Raw genomic sequence first — 18111 nt, forward strand, 5'->3', positions numbered from 1 at the left:
ACAATCAATGCAAATAAGGTTAATTATTCTGTTAGTGTGAAAAAGTGTCCCAGACCTTTATATTGCAGCTTAATAAAAAGATACTCAAGAATCCTCTCCAGAGGACAAAAACTTTCTTTTTGTCATCCAGCAAAACAAAAAAAAAAAAGGGGGGGGGGAGGGGGGGGGGGGTGGGAAACAAATTGACTGTCTTCCAGAAATGGCTTCCCACACTGCCATTATTTAATCCTCAAGGTGACCTGATTTAGGCTGAAAGTACCAATAGATTACCAGAAGGAAAGAATAAAAATAGCACAGAAATGGTATGTGCTGTTCTCCTGAGACTCACAAACATGAAGGACAAGGACAGAATCTTGCTGTTGGTTCAAGGAAAAAAAAAAAAGATAAAAGGAGGAAAAGAGTAGCAGAATGAACCCCCACTCTACTCTGCAAAGTATAAACTTCCATCCTTTCAAAAAAAGAGGCCTTGTGAACAGACAGACTGCTTTCTTTAATGGAACCTCCAGCAGGATTTTAAAGTAACCTACAGATTTAAGAAAGCATCCTTTTCTGTAGTTTTGCTGGAGTGTGGGTAGGAATTATGAACCATTTCAGAAAATTATTATCACAGTTTGAATCTTTTGTGTTTAGATCCAGAAACACACACACTAAAAAAATGCCTGGAAGTAATCCCTCCCCCAGAAACCCTCTGTTGAAGCTTACCATTTGTTCCTTTTAGAATATCCAGCATATAATTTGCACACAGCACATTTTTAATACACATTAGTGAGATGTTTTGGTTTTGTGCCCCCCCCCACCCTCCCCCACCCCTGGCATTTTTTGTCATCTGAAGGAACACAACCCATCATGGCTATCGCTCCTGAAAGTCTCTTTTCTACCAGAACCACTGATGTCAACAAGCAACAGCTCAGTCTTTATCAGCAGTTTAGTATCTTGTTTGCTTTGACTTCCAGAAGACTGCCCTTTCTCTAGTGTCACAAAGAGGGAGAAGACAGAACAGGAAGCCCACGTCCTCCGTGCTTCTCAAATGTAAGGTATGTAGTAATCAAAGAAAAAGGTTTTTTGCTGCTACACAGCCAAAAAGGTAGGTCTGAGCACAAAGGCAATATGGCAAGATTTGGTTTTCACTTTTGTTTTTTCACAAGAGGGAGCTTGCCTCACATTCGTGTGCACAAGCTCCAGGAAAGGCACCTGGTGCTTCTGGTCTCCAGCAGTGAGAGTACACCTTGCAAGCTATTGCTCCCACTGGTCACCTTAATTTATACCATGAGCACAGCAGAATTTGATGATCTCTACAGCATTCATGCACGTATAGAAGAGTCTGAGTGTTAAAGGTAGCCCTACATAAATCCCCCAGGAAAAGTCCAGTAGAGAACTACAGGCAAGCACAGCCCTACCTTCAGTAGCTGGGCTTTGTCCTTCATCTTTAAACCCCATGAGTCTCCTGGCCAAGTGGTAGGACCTTGGGAAACTGCTTCTCCTGCAAAACACAAATGTGCTGATCACACTTCTAACACCTTACTGAGCACCCTGCTGTGCCCCACACCCAAGGGTGCAGCACTGTCAATGACAGTGCTTTCAGTGCAGAAAAGGTACTGACAGATGCCAAGCTTCTGTATGTGTACAGTGCTCTGCCCACTTGTTGTTTGAACTTGATTTAAAAAAAAAAAAAAAACCAAAAAAAACCTTGCCATAGCTACACCAACAAAATAGGATTTACAAAATGCAGAAAAATGAGTGCGCTTACCTGCGTATGATTGCACTGAAAAGCACTTTGTTTTTTATGTTAAATGCATTAAAAGACTACAGGCTCGCATTTAAGTATATTGCAGAACTTGCTAACCAGCATAATCATTGAACTGGAAGCCTGGAAGGAAATAGTAGAGAATTCCATCTTTGCTTTCTTTTTTGCAATATTTTAACAAATCAGAATACTTAGAGAAAATCCCCAAATCCAAAACCAGACATAACTTCCGTAAGGATTAAATCAGCCTTTAGATAGGTACACACTGTTCACTCTAGTTGCTTTGAATAAATATCTAGGAGGATGATAGCCCTTAGTGAGGGGTTTTACCCATGTTTAGGCCAGATTTTGGAAAATAGAGTGTGAATTCAGAGTAAAACCTATTCATAAATCTAATTCTCTAGATAGCAGGTTTGATTCTCGTCTTATTCGCAGCAATAATTCCACAAAAGCCACTTTGCTCCACTGATTTGTGAAACAAGTTTTGAGACTTCAGAACAGGTTTTTAAATAGATGAATGTGAATCCTGAACACTGCCCTCATGTCAACACCAAGTGGAGGATTTCTCCACTAATTACAAGAAAGCCTGGTAGGTCAAAGCAAAGGGAAGTTAGGCTACTAAGGAAATCATATCTGCATGAAGCTTTTCTTTTGTTTGTGGAATTTCCCAGCTATCTAGACCATGGCATTTTTAATACAGGCAGATACGCACATCAAGAGTAAGGAGGATGAGACTCAAAGGTGTGTTTACAGCTGGCACACACTGACACTTCCATCCTACTGTGGATTTCTGTCCTACTTGCTTAAATCATCAATGTTAGAAGACAAACAAGCAGCGCACAGAATGTAACCCTTCCAAATTGCTGCTTCATCACGAACAACTGCTGTTGATGAAGTCTGATCCAAATGACCACTTAAAATTAAAACCTAAGTTGAGCGTAACAGATGAGCCTCTGAATGCTGCAGATAAAATACTTGTATGTACCTTCTGCTTTTTCATTTATCATTATGGATCACTTCAGTTTACCATAAAAAGAAAAACACAGAATGCATCATCAGCATGACCTCGTAAGAAAAATTAAGTATATACTCAGGAGAGAGAACAATGTGGCCGATTGACAGACGTGGGCAAGGCAAGCTGTGGTGAACAGGTCTGGCTGGCCCAGCTCTGGCTGCCCGCGGGCTGCGGTGCTGCCAGGGCAGAGAGGACACGGGGCTCTGCGGAACCAGGTCACATCGAAATGCAGCTCTACGACCAAGATCATGTCTGCTGTGGGGATGAAAACACTCTGCCAAAGGGTAGCAACGTCCCAAACTGCTACAGCTGTTCATTCAGTGAGCATGAGCCCTAAATCTTCACACAGCACCTCGAGGATTAGGCCAGCTTTACCACTATATTGTCTGAGACAAGCTAATTCACCTCTTCACATCTTTCCCCCCCCACACCTTCTGTTCCTCTCATGCATTTTGATTTTTGTCACTGGTGGAGAGATGGTATATCTCTCAATCTGTTCTAGCCTGTAGCCCTTAATATTAAAAAAAAAAATTTAATTCTTAATAAGTTATCACAAAAGCAAATATGCAGGCAGTAAAATGAGTGATTATGCCAATACGAATATTTGTTCGGTGCTTTTAAGTATTAGAGGACTGCTTAGAAATTACAATAGTTACAACCAAAAAAAAAAATCAAAAAGTGTACATATTTGCAATCTAGTTGCCAGGATGGCTTCTAAGAGTCAGTAGCCATTAATTTCTCCTCACAGATCCTCTGTTCAGGTTACTTCCCTGCTTCAGTGGATGGGCACCACAAGAAGCTTCCTGAGAAAAGGAACAGGCTTCTCAGTCAGTGCCTTTTTTTATCTTTTTTGGTGTTCCAAGAGTTACTAAAAATTCAGAGTTTAATGCCTTCTTAGTCATTGCTCTATCACCCAACATGAATTGATGAATTATATCTACTTCTCTTACTTGCAGTTTTCTCAATAGAAGGGAAGAAATTTGGTCATAAGATAACCTACATATGAATTTCTGCTCTTCAGTATGCAGCCAAGTCCCTGAGTGCGATAAAGAAACAGCTAAGAGAGAAATTCACCCATGAATCTGTTATTTCATCAAGTTATATATACCCAATTCCTTAGCAGTTACAAAAGTTTGTATTTTATTTTAAGTAGAAAGGCAACAAAATTCATAACATCATCAGTTGTTATTTGTACCACCATGCCTATTTGTTCTTTGAATTGGGAGTTGGGGAAAAAAAAAATAAATCTGTAGTGAACTACATGCTTTGATCCAGGCAATATCTACTGTGTTTCTTCTTCCTTAAACACACAGAAACAAAAATAAATGGCCCCACTGGCCAGTAATTTTCCTCTTTTCTAAGGAACTCAGAGACTAATATGTCACTTCCAGACAAAAGGGACCTGGGCTGCAGGTTTTTTCAACACACAGAAAATGACTCTGTTACTTCTGGGATTTTGTTAAGAAGGCAGCCTGCCTCCTTCTATTTCTCTCCATTTTATTGTTTCAAAATACTCAAACAAGCAAGCAATTAGCTCAATGGGCTACTACTGATTACAGTCTCTTTGGAAGGAGTGAAGCATGAGCTCTTCATTTGGAGAGTGACAGACCCGAAACCTCTGATAAATACCAAAAAGGAACAGGGAATACTGTTTCACCATCAGCAGCCCTCCCTGAGGTCCTTCTGTAGCTAATGTCTCTACCTCAAAACAGCTGACAAACACAACTTCCCGGTGGCAAGTCTCTCCTTCACAGATAAGTATTTCTAACCACAATGAAACTGAACTGCAAATATGCCTTTTTGCCTCTACCACCATGCCAGCTTCTCAGTACCTTTTGTGATAATTTTAAACAGTTAGCAAAAAGGGTTTCAAAGCTTTTTTTTTTTGGTTTGGTGTTTGTTGGGTTTGGTTTTTTGTTTTTTAAGGTTCTACCATTGCTGTTGGAAAAACTACCCTTGCTAGAATGCTGTACTGCTTCGGGGCTCTCCTCTCCTGTGTGACAGAGGCCTGAGGCTACAGAACAAGTGCTCGCTCCCTGGGGATTGCTTCAGGACCCCAGCAAGCTCTTGGTTTTACAATGTGGCCACAGATGCAGGCAGTACCATACTCCTCCTGCATGGTGTTTGGAAAATAGGAGTCTCAACACTGAGATTTTTATCCACTGTCTCTTTGTTCAGAGGATCCCCAGAACAACAGCAACCTATAGATCCAGCAAGGAATAGCATTTCCATAGAACAGCAAGTATGAAACGCATTACATGGTGTCATGGAGAAGAGTAATCTCCTTAGAGGAAACTGGTATAGATCCCTGTTCTATCTATCTATTTATTAAAAAGAAGACTGAAAGACCTTCAGCCTGACTAAGAAACAAGCAACACCCAAAGTTCTTATTTATCTACTTTGCCTGGAGAAAAAAAAAAAATCAAGCTATAACGTCTGAATTTTGAATATATGGTTCTTAAAACTATAGGGATGTTAAACTGCGAAGAAGAAACTCAGTCATATCAAAGCTTAAAACTGAGGAAGGTTCCACCTTCTCCAGGGTGAGTTTATGCCAAAATATTTGAAGACTTCAAATCAGAACACCAAGTTTTGCTGTGGATTATCACAGTGAAAATTTCTGAAGTAAAGATGCCTACCACCAGTGCTTTCGTCTCTCTTGCCAACTGCCTTCCCTGCACATGCCCAGTGCCCTCCCACCCCACCAGTTCCTGCACAGACTGGTAAGGGAGTACACATGGAAAGGAGGTCACTCAATCTGTGCACGCTACAGAGTCCCTACTCAGCAAATTAACACCACAAACCATTTGGCCAGTTTAGCTAAATGGGAAAGCTACAGAAGTTAGTAAGTGAAAAAGAATGAGCCTAATGCATCTACTTGGTGACAGGTCACAGCAGATTCAATTTCAGTAATAGCAAGAGTATTTTAGACTTAGATTAAGAGGCTTTCATCGCCTCTATATTTGCAGTACAGAACATGGGGTGAATTGATTAATCTTCATCAAACTGTAGATAGTACAGTGAACAAAAGAGTAGATAGCCTCAATTGTAGAGCTGATTGTTTTTCCTGGCCTTATTATAAACTAGTTACTCCTAACCTGGAAAAATCATGAGATTGTTTCATGTCAAACTTTGACAAGAATGCCTTATGATACTGACCTATTTAAAAATTTAATAAAGTTGAATTAAAATCTGTCCATTTTCTGCATCCATGCTTCCCCAGAGCAAGCATTTGGATGTCTGTTTGCATGCATAAACTAGGAAAATGAGCTCTGAAAAGAATGGCTATGGGATTGCATCTACAGCCATTCCAAGTAAATTTCCACGTTTCCAAATAAAGTTCCAAATTTGAAGTAGCTGGAGTTTGTTTTCCTCCAGATTAACTGGACAGAAACTATGCAGCGTGAATTGCATCTTTATTGTGAAAAACATGTATACAGTTTTGCTATTCTTGTTAACCTTTGATCGTCTCCGACAACACTGAACTGGCTATATGTACCATATCCTCTGTTCTTTATTAGTGATGCAGGAGAAGACTAAAGGCATTTTACCATGGACACAGAGAAGCTCAGTTTTGTTGCTCAACTTGCAATAAAATTAGAATTTTATGCTGTAAGAAACAGTCACACAAGTATGACTGGTTACTCCCATCAGTTCAGTACATCATAATTCCTGGCATCTATCACTGCAAGGCTTTGGTCTTCTCAAACACGTGAGCACTTACAGCTGTTGAGCTCAGATACTCTGTTGTAACTTGATTATTTTGCGTCCACAGCTCTTCAGGGTCCAGTGTTCATAAAAACAGGCAAACTTTTTGTACATAAAGAATGGGTGGGTTCTGCAGCACATAGCCTACTCTTTGGTAACGCTCAGTACCTTTGCTTTGATGCACAGAAAGCACTTGCTTCGCTACAGGGCCAAAGAAAAGCATCCTGAAGGTCACTAGCACTACATTTCTGAAGTTAAGTATCCTCTCATTGGCAAACACTGCAGCTAAACAGTAATTACAGTGCAGTGCAATAATCAGTAACATTCATAAGAACCCAACTAAATCTTTCATTACTTCTCAAACAAAAGGAGGAAAGAGGCTGATAATTTTAGGATTCATAGTAAAAGCTGCTGAACTATTTCTGAAAATTCCCAAAAGGTGATTCAGACACAGACTTCATGCAGGCGATAAGTTTTGTTGGCACTTCTAAAAGTTACTCTGAATTTTACAAACTCAGATCTTAAAGCAAAGTGCTAAAGCAAAAGCTAAGGGACTTCTTTCCACCATTGTAAATAAATCCGTATTGTTCACTGGGCCCCTGCAGAGATGCTGTCATCAACCATGTTTAGTTCATATTTCCAGTTTTCACAGTTCTCCCTACAGCTTTTCTGACATGCTCGTCACATTTTCAAGAAGCACCTCAAAAGTAAGCCTTATTATTATAAGTTATCATAATTCCATCCAATGCAATATACCTGCCTTGAGTGACACAGATAAAAATTCCCCAGTTTCATTTGGTCTGCTTTCCCATTATACTTTCTATGTACTATATTTATACTATAATATTATACTATCTTTAACATGCCACTTGTAAAAGCATATAGATAAGTTGTCTTCTATACAGTTTCTTTCATTCTTTTCTACCAGAGCAGAAAACTAACTCCTCTAAGAAACTATATTGCTCTAACTTTTTCAAGCCTACAATGCATAGAAGTTTGTTTCTTTCCCCTGTAACAGCAAGAACCTTAGGAACCACATAACAAATTTGCTATTGTTAGTACCATACAGAATAGTGACACAAACTCCAACCTGAGTGAACCGTTCTGCAAAGTCATCCCTACCAAATACATCTCAAAATTTAACAAAGGTACCCTGGACTAGGAGACAGAATAATGTATTTATTCATCTCAGAATTCATTTTTTCCCCTCCAAAGACAGTCAAAGTACCAGAACTGCAACTATAAATGTCTAAATATAGCAGTTCTTATAGCTCTGACAACAGCCTCTGCTCACTCAGTTGTATTATTCTCTACTGTAATCCGCATGATTTTAAGTATTATTTTCTTTTCACCTGTGCATTTATTGTATTTTTGTGCATAATTAAGCCATTTTTAGTCAAGCTGACAGTAGAAGTGGAATGCGAAGTAAATTGGTTTTCAAAGCCACTATGACACCCCAAAAATAGTAGGGGAAAAAAAGGTAGTAAAGTGCAGCTCTGTAAGATTTTGCTTCATTAGAAATAAAGAAAAATAGTGGCTGTTAATAAAAATGCCAAGTGAAATGATGTTTCATTAAAACAAAAAAATTCCAGTGGCACAAAAGACTAATTTAGGTCTTAACACACCACATATTCACTACTTACTATTACCATAGATAAAGGCTAAAATATGCCCACAGTCTGGTTGTCTGTATACATATTTATTAAACCTAAGGCAGCTACTTTGGGATGTCAGTGTCCTTTAGAAAACAACTACAATAAAAACAATTACTGTATTTTAAAACAAAATTACTTGAAAACCAAAAAGCACAATAAATAACATTCTTCATATCCCATAATCTCAACCTAAAGACTGGTCACTTTGGAAATTAAAGACATCTACCTTTTGAATATTTACCTAAATCAGAGACTTTGTTCATAAAGTATGGATTCTCAGTTTACCTATAATACATTTTTGCATTGTTTGAAAGACTCTGAAAAAGGAATAGTTGCTTCCAAAAAAAAAAAAAAAAAAAAGAAACCTAAGAAAGAAAAAAAGGCATGGGATAGGATAAAGGATTATGTTACACTGCTCTAATTCTGGGCTACAGGCTAGCATAAAGTGCTGAAGGGCAGTATTTTAATATGGTTAAAAACAACAGCTATAGCTTTCTTTGACCTGTTTCCAGGCTGCTCAGTAAGGTCCATTCTTTATTCATGAAGTAGGTCACCTTTCCCTCCAGTTTAATAAAGGCTTACAGGACAATTTATGGACTTCCATGAAAGCTTTATATCAGTATTGTTTCTAGCTGTGTCTCGAAACTTCCAGGATAGGGACACCCTTATGGAGCCATGATAAGGCCTTTGATCTCACGGATTTATATATTTGCTTGGTAAACTGTTAACACTAAGCTAATATTATAGCAATCAGGACTGGCATCACCAAGTCTTGAAAAGTAAACCAGAAGAAAGAAAAATCAAGCAAACCGCACTGTGCTAGGAAGATATGGCGTACAGTAAGATGCACCGCAAACACAGAACATCTTTTCAAATTCTTTCCCCACGTAGTCCATCAGGCTTCCACTCTAGCTTTCAAGTTTCTTCTAGGAAGTCTTTTGGGTTAGGACTGACCCTCCACAAGAAATAAGCACATAAAAGAGCAACAATATGAAAAGCATGACATTAAAATTTACAGTCATCTCTCACATCCTGAGAGCTCACCTCTCAATTCTCTAAGTCCTACTTCCCCAGTAAATGGACTTTCTCCCCTTGTCTACACATAAATTATACACATATTATGCATGTAATTATGCACATAAATTATAATGATTAAATAATTTTAATTGCTATATCTGCTTCAAAAAGACAGATACTCTATTAAGTATGCATGCTCTCTCTCCATGTAAGCAAAGTATTTCTCTGCTCTAGAATTAGCTACAAACAGCTTGAAGCTGTATTGTCTAGTAAGAATGTGAGAAAAATTGAATAGGTTTGAGGATGATTTCACCTACACATAGCAAACAGGTTTACATTACAGTAGGTGGATATAAATTTGTTCAAGTAATCCTTTTTCACGCTTAAGCTTTTACCAAAAATGTTACTTACGTCTGGGAAACACTGCTGAGCTCCTAGCAGTCACACATACATAACAGCAGTGGCTCCTGTTAGAGAGACGGAGACATGTATGGGCTATGTTCTTCAAGAAAAGGCTGCCTGTTAACCTATTTTGGGTCACAGCTACTTATTTTGTATGCTTTCAAACCATGGAAGTATGACTGTCACATAGCATTACTTTCTCTATACATTTCCCAACTAAAGCTTCATATCAAATGAAATCTGCAAACAGATCCATTCAGTTCCCCCCACTCTGTTTGACTGAACATTTTGCCATCTGGAATCCATCCTGGATCTAGGTAGCTTTTCACAAAGCTATTTAGCAAGAACAATGGCATAATCTTTATACTTTTAGAGTTTGCAGATCCGATTTCCCCATAGAGCAGTGTCAGCAATGTACAAGAATTCCAGGGGTGAAACCCTGATCACACAGGAGTCGATGTTTTACCAATGATTTAGTTTCAGTGCTGGCAGAATTTCCTGGTCTATTTAAAAAACACTGTAAGAGTTTGAGAAAAGCCAATACTCCAGGAAATAAGTATTGCTGGAACTGCTGGAAATGAAAACCCCTTTTTCTCTTTCCCTTCATTTTTATATTTGACACATTTTACTTTTTATATTGCTACTCCCTTTGCCCTACATCACGACTATTTTTGTCAAACAGTACTGTTATAACCACTAGGATTCACGTGGGGTCATAACTATGCTGGTAAGCACAAGAACAAGTTGGTCTTCCAGAGATAAGTTGAAAAAAATCTTAACATTTCATTCAATATTGATCTGCTACAGAGCACAAATTAGTCTTTGAATTGTTTTCAAGCCCACAGAATACATTTTAGAGATAACACCTTATATTTTTAAGAAACACATGAGACTTTTGTTTAGAGATCGTTTTCATTACACCACAAATGAAGACTGCCACTTTTCTATATGGGTAATTGTTGATGAGCCATTTTAAGCTGTCACACATGCTAATAAATAGCCATGCACTCTGCAGGCATTTGGGAAAAAAAAAAAAAAAAGATGAAAATGTTTTTACGCTACAGAAGAAGCTGAGCTGTGTGAATAAGAATAGCTTGTTTCCAAGAGCAGGGCAGCGCTCTAAGAGTACTGCCAGCCCACAAACACAGTGGGACAGTTACATACTGCAGTGAAAGCAAGGAGTTCAGAGTTGGTATCAAGCTCTCAAGGACAACTGGAACTCTGCTGATGCAACTTTCTTCGCTTTAAAGCATATTCTAAAGAACTGACCTACAAGAGTTCTTGAAGCACCTACTGGTACTGAAAATTTCTATCCATTTTTATTGTCTGCTGCTGCCAAGGAGTGCATCAACTCAAAGAAGTGCTGCACAATATGTCCTTCAGCATAAAATCAGTAACTGTTATTAGTAACAAGCACCTTTATTATTCATATCAATTTTCACTTTGCTGCTTTTAAACTGAAGAGGGTTAATTTGCCAAAGACGGTCCTCAGTTTCTTTTTTATCATTTTGATTCTTAAAGCTCACAGTGTTTTCAGCTGATGATTACACAGTAAGAGTTTTCATTTTCAGAACCAACATTATTTTACTGCATCATTGGTTGAAATCCAAGCATTTAGTCAAGCTTGTTTCCCTCGCTGCCTGGCTTAGCACATGTAATGAGAATTATGTCTTTCACGTTCATGCCAACTTGAATACATTAGATGCAAGAACAACAGAGTCAGCACTATATCAAGATAGACAGCACTGCAGAAAATAATCCAATGCATTCTTACCCAGGTGGCATTCCAATTCCAAATGTTAAAACTAATGAACCATAGAGCTAATGATAGAGTTTGCTTCTACAGTCTAACCTTGCTTAGTTTAAACTGCTGCTGGATGCATTTTAAAAAGTATTATCTTGAGAACGTACCCTGTTCCATACAGGTTAGACATTGTCATAATACTGCTTAAGCAGCCTCTGTCACTTTGCACTCAGATTGAAAAAAACAAACCAACCCACTTGAATTTTAACGTAAACCACTTTTTGCTAATTTTCCACTAAAGACTGCAAATAAATCTCTGCTACATGTACAATATTTTGCAAACATATCTCTCACATCTGAAAACTACAAAACAGGTCCATTTTGCACATGAATGCATGTAAGCATATGCAAGTTTTGCATTATATTACTAGTATGGTTAGTACGGGAGGCAGTAATGATGAAAAATATTTTAATATTTTTTCTTGTTATCAAAAAATTATATTTCAGTAACATATTTCTGATTTTTTTTTTCTCTATTCAGCAAGGCACTGATGTATAAGGTAAGCTCTAGGCTTCCTGCAAAGTCAACACTACTTAAACATGTCTTCTAGATGGAACATATCCCTGAATAATTTGCTAAATGGGTATATCATAAGAACTTACATATTCCTTCCTTGAATTGGGACCCTCATCCACAGGCCAGCTGAACATGAATCTGAACCCATCGTTGCCAAGAAACTGTATTATCCAGGACTATTGTCAGGCTGTTCTACAGTATATGTTTAAATAAGAAATAAAAAAGTAGTTGAGCAGTACTCACCAGTTCGTTTCAATAGTACCAAGGTATAAAATACCCTGAAGATTTTATTATTAGGAGATAATAATCAAAGGAAGCCCTCAATGAAATGACATTGCAATACAAAAGAATGCTGCATTTTAGTAACTGAAAATATTCAGTGGAGATAACAGAGTGCTGGATGGTCAGGTTGCTGTCTCCCCATGACAGCCTTTCCCTGTGAATAATAATGGTCCCAGTGCCACCTTTCTCCTCTTTTTTCATAACTTTTTCCTCTTCCATTTGCTTTGGATATTTTGCTCCAAGTTTTCCTTGGACATAAAGCAAGACATAAACACCTAAGTGTGGGTGAAAGACAATTTTATACTACAGCTAGATATGGAATATGTATACTTTTATATACTATAGAAAACATGAAAGATTACTTACCTTACCTATAAGATTAGTTTTTCATTACATAGGGTTGTAGGCAACTGGGATAAATCAAACCTAGATACCCCCCTGCAAACCCAGTGCCAGCACAACTTTCTAGTTTCAGTACAGCATGAACATGTGAAGCCAGCTCCATCCCCAAACTGCATTAACACAGTGCAGCACTGGAACTAGTAACCCCTGCGACACGAAGCAGTAATCCCTGCTACACAAAAGTACACCCAGAAAACCAGCCTGATACTCACAGTATTTGCAAACCGGTTAAACCAGAAATGAAATAGCAGAATGTAAATCGTATTTTGAATTATAGTTTCTCTCTTTTCTTGAACATAACAATATTTTAAAATTTAATAAATTAACACTTTGTTTTGATAAATTTACCTTGTATTTCCATGAACAGAAGGATTGTCTTTCCGGCACTAGAAGAAGGATGGCCAATTAAGGATTGAGCTGTTCAACTGCATCATATGACCTAGGACAACCTGACAGACTAGTTAGGTGAGCACCACTTTACTTTTCTCCAGTAAGACTGGGTCTGGTAGGGAAGGATTTACAAGTGGAAAATACAACCAGTTAGGAATTAATCAAATACCTGACTTCAGATCTGGGCCAAGAGCAGATTTCCCATTTTAAAACAATATGATAAATTTTGTATTTTAAACCCTAATAATACTGTGAAAGCCTCCTTGATTTTGGTAATATAAAAACAGAGTTAGACTATCATAAAGTAAGACCAACAAAACAAACTAACTGTTCCTTTCTTGTAAGCCAGCTTGACACAGGATTTGTAAATCAACATCAGATAAGCTATCTGTTGCTCTGCTTTGGGTTTTTAATTTATTTTTATTTACTATAACACCCTTACCCAAGGAGTGATCCTGTGAAAATACTCAGCCTATTGAAGAACTAGGCTCTGTGTGCCCTCATGGTGATGTGGGAACAAAACAAGAACTTACACTGCCAACACCCAGTGAAGGAAAATATAAATCTAAATGATGTGACTAAGCTGATCACACTATTAAAGGGGTTAGATGCACACATGGCTTAGGTTACTTAGCTCAGTTTTGTAAAAAGTTAGTTACAACACAACAGCAGATATCCTAATTATCACTCCCACACCAACCTACTTGCAATATTGGGTTTTTTAAAACACAATGTGAGACTTTCAGTTTGATTCAATTCTTCATCTCTTCTAAATGATATAGGACCTGCAGGCCAAAAATCAATCTAATATCACCGCTATTACTAGGACCTAAATCTTCAAGTCAATACAGCAATTTTAGAGAACAGTGAATTAGACCTTTTTTTGAAGTCACTACCAGACACAAATTAACATCCTTTTCTCACTCATATTTCTAGCATGTAGAAGCAAGACTAATGTGCCTGACCAGAAAATGCTGAGGGGAAAATGTACAAGTGTAGGCACTCAGTTGGTGGGACTACCCCAGACGGCAACGGTGCCTCAAGCCCTACTGTCCTTCTTACATTTCACAAAGTTTTTTCTCATCCTGGGAATCTTTTGTGGAAATCTTTGTTCAAAACCAAGCTGCCAGTAGAAAGACCATGTGAAATTTAGCAAAAATCTTAGCTGCAGCAGCCGCTTTTGAGATCCCAATTAGACACATTTGGATCAATACCTGAGACAGTCTCTTGCTCTGCTTGTAAATGCCGGGTCATGAGCTCATTACTTTTTGCAATCAGCTCTGCCAACTTTCAAACCCAGGTGGCCTCTCCAGAGGTCAAGCCCCACAAAGCCTGTGATAGACACACACACACTTTGTTTTTGTACAGGCTACACAGAAGATACATTCTTTCCTACAGCCACAACACTAATTTTAAGCTTATACTCTTTATCCTTGGGAAGAAAATATACACAGTAATTCATACAGATTATTTAAAACTGAGGGAAAAAACCCAACCAAACACAGAAGATATGATGTATCATTTCTATCTGTCGCTGAAATCTCAATCCACCAGAACATTCCTACCAAACTTACACTTCCAAAAACGTTAATAAATCTTTTACGTAAATATTGGGATATTATATGACTTTTGTAGGGTGGTTTGAGTATTAAACCCTCATTCTGACAGGGCCTCTGTTGGAAGGGAGAAAAGGAAGCTTTCTTTCCCTTCACCTACAGAAGCTGTACTTCAGATACGGGAGTGTTTTTTCCCTCTCCTTTGTGTATAAGATTCCTTTGTTCTCTTTTCTTGAGAGATTTCTACTGTTTAACTTCCATGTACATAATATTTGCTATTGCTGTGATACACCAGTCCCCATTTGCTATTTCTATTCTCTTTGCTATTATTCCACAACAGCTGCATTGCAGTGACACCTGTGTACAGCTCTCGATTTTTTAGCTGATAAGAGGTGCTATAGCATTTTATGATGACAAACTAAAATGCAGGATGAGGGCATTATTTCTACCCCTCTCAACAAACTCTGCTTCCTGTTTGCAAATAATTGTTGTTTTTCCCCAACATTGGACACTTTTAAGATGCAGCTGGACAAAGCGCTGGGCCATCTTGTCTAGACCATGCCTTTGCAAAGAAAGGTAGGACCAGCTGATCCTTGAGGTCCCTTCCAACCTGGTATTCTATGAAATACAGAGCAAGCACAAACGCAGGGGGTGAAGAGAGCAGGCATTTCCACCTCTGTAAGTTTATGAATCAAAAGTAAAGGTGCACTAATACAGCCTTAAACCCCAGCTTTCTAGCAGAAGCTACCCAACCCTAAGTTCTCTTACCAAAAAAAAAAAGATTTTGCCAGTTCCATACCAACATTAGCAGGAAGTGAATAAACCTTTCTATTACAGCGCTAAACCAGACTCCGGTCTGTATGTGTTCTGCTGCTCCAGATCTACCATGTAATCCTGGAACCAGTTCATCAATTTCCTTATCTACAAAATGAAGGCCCCAATTTCCATCAATTGCATAGTTCCAGGTTTTAAATTCTGCAGGGTAGTGCCTACTCCTTCCAGTGTCTGTGCAGTGCTTACAAAAGGCACTATGACAAGAACGGGAGTCTAAAACCAGTATGAGAGCACAGGCACCAGAACAAATAGTTCTGTGTTCCAGGAGGTCTCAGACATCCATGCAGAATTTGAGACATTTAAATTACCGGAAAATTCTGGGTACTTCTGCTGAGGACAATTTTCAGCAAATAAGAAGGGTGATCCCTGGGGTCCAGAGAGAGAGTCTCCTGCAAGAGTCCGATCCTTTCCACATAATAGTAAAACTCTGGAAACATACACTTTTATGGTAACCTACAGATTTTAGTCTATTGTGTTTTATATGATTTGCTATTCCCATACTTTTTCTACCCACATGGTAAAGATCATTTTTCCCTGCCTAGAATCTTGGCGGTTAAAGTGTATAAGAATACACTGCTTTATCATATGAATTGCCAGCTACAGGTGTCTCCTTACATTTAAGGAAGGCTTTTCCTGCTGTGCCAAGGTCAACCTGAGACACAATAAGAACAGATGTGATCAGTGAATCTCTGAACATTGAGGCAACACAGAAGGAAAAGGCTTCATACGCCCACTGAAGTACCCTTAAGAAAGGGATAAAGGCAGCACAATGATGGGCTACATCTTCCACTGTACAATATTTCTTTGTATTCCACAGAAAGCAAAAAGGTTTCTTTTGAACTTGAGCGTGCAATACATTGGGAAGAAAACTGTTGGATAAAAATAACAGACAGGATAGAAAATTGAGATCAAGAGGGAATCATGATCAACCCTTCACAATAATAGCATGCAGGTTAGTAACAGATCATCTTGTACTTGCAACTAGTTGTAGGAAAAACATTCATACTTAATCTCAATATATGTAAAACTCTCGATCCTGTCTAGCCAAGCACTCTGACCTAATATGCCAGTTAGGTTGCTGCTTGAATTTGCTGCAGTAAGCCATAATTTCTTTTCTTTTTAAAATGGCAAGTTTTATATTCTCCTTGTAATACTGAACATAAAAAGTCTACACCATTAGCTCTAACAGTGCCCAGGTGCTGCTGCAAAAATGAAACAAACCAAACAAAAAAAACCATGCGAACAAACAAACAAAACCAACCAAAAACATTTCATGTGAATGTTAAGACAAATTAAGAGGTAGTGCTGAAATCCTGAGGCTGCCTTCTAATCACTCTTGAGCTGCATAAAATTTTACCCTGCTTCTACTGAGTTTTCTTTCATGTCATTAGTACATTTGTTCGTACAAGGTTAAGAAAATATAGCCAATTCATTTAAGACACTGTCAAACTCACCAACTATTTAAGTCCTGTCATTACATAGCTGGAGACTGCAATTTTAAGATTCCCACTGACTTCAGAAAACAAAAGTTTGACAAAGTATTCTTATTATTAAAAACACAGATTATAAAATATAATATTTTAAGACTTGGGAGAATAGTTAGATTTACAGTTGAAGTAAAATCACGGGGACCATCATTCTTATTCAGTAACATTTGACCTGAAGATAACAGAGTGACTGCCAGATGTTATTTACACTGCTAGCTCAAATTTCAGTCGGCTAAAATACTGGTGCAGCAACACTGCTGCAAAAACACTTGTAAAGCTTTGGTGCATCTTTTTTAGGAGAGAAATAGTGGTTTTATGTCTGAAAAACAGCTAGCATTACCTCTTTTCTTTCAGCTCTATAATAAAGTTGGCACATCTTTCAGTGGAACTGACTTCTCCCAGTTCAACAGCTCCATGTCCAAGAGGAGAGCAGTGACGAGGGGCGTTCCTCAGGGGTCGGTGTTGGGCCCGGCGCTGTTCAACATCTTTGTCGGTGACACGGACAGTGGGATCGAGGGCACCCTCAGCAAGTTCACCGACGGCACCCAGCTGTGTGGTGGGGGACAGGCGGGAGGGCAGGGATGGCATCCCGAGGGACCTGGGCAGGCTGGAGAGGGGGGCCCGGGCAAACCTCATGGAGTTCAACAAGGCCAAGGGCAAGGTCCTGCCCGTGGGCCGGGGCAATCCCCAGCACAAACCCAGGCTGGGCCCTCGAGGAGTGGCTGGAGAGCAGCCCCAAGGAGAGGGACTGGGGGGGCTGGTGGGGGGAAAACTGCCCGTGAGGCAGCCCCGTGCGCTCGCAGCCCAGAACCCACCCGTGCCCTGGGCTGCAGCCAGAGCAGGGGGGGCAGCAGGGCCAGGGAGGGGATTCTCCCCCTCTGCTCCGCTCTGGGGAGACCCCCCTGCAGTGCTGGGGCCAGCTCGGGGGCCCCCAACAGCAGAAGGACCCGGAGCTGCTCGAGCAGGGCCAGAGGAGGCCACGAAGATGTAAAGAGAGTCGTTACCATCACCTACTCCATCTAAAACATCAATATTGCAGTTAGTCATTGTGTACCTACTAGGCTAGATGCCTCCATATCAAAATGAATTACATTTTAAATTCTTAATTATGCAAGTGCCTGCGAACATTAATTTTTAGAAAGATGCTTTAAGCCTTTAAGTCAAGATGTACATTCATCCTATCCCATTTCTGCAATTTACCCAGAGTGAAAGCTTTTCAATACTTCTCATTCTAAAGAGTCACCACATCTACTACAAACTGGCAAGCTGGCACATCTAAGTGCATAGGAATAGCAATT

The sequence above is a fragment of the Tyto alba genome, unplaced genomic scaffold (genome assembly GCF_018691265.1).
Source record: "Tyto alba isolate M040663 unplaced genomic scaffold, T.alba_DEE_v4.0 Super-Scaffold_7, whole genome shotgun sequence".
In the NCBI taxonomy this organism is placed as follows: domain Eukaryota; kingdom Metazoa; phylum Chordata; class Aves; order Strigiformes; family Tytonidae; genus Tyto; species Tyto alba.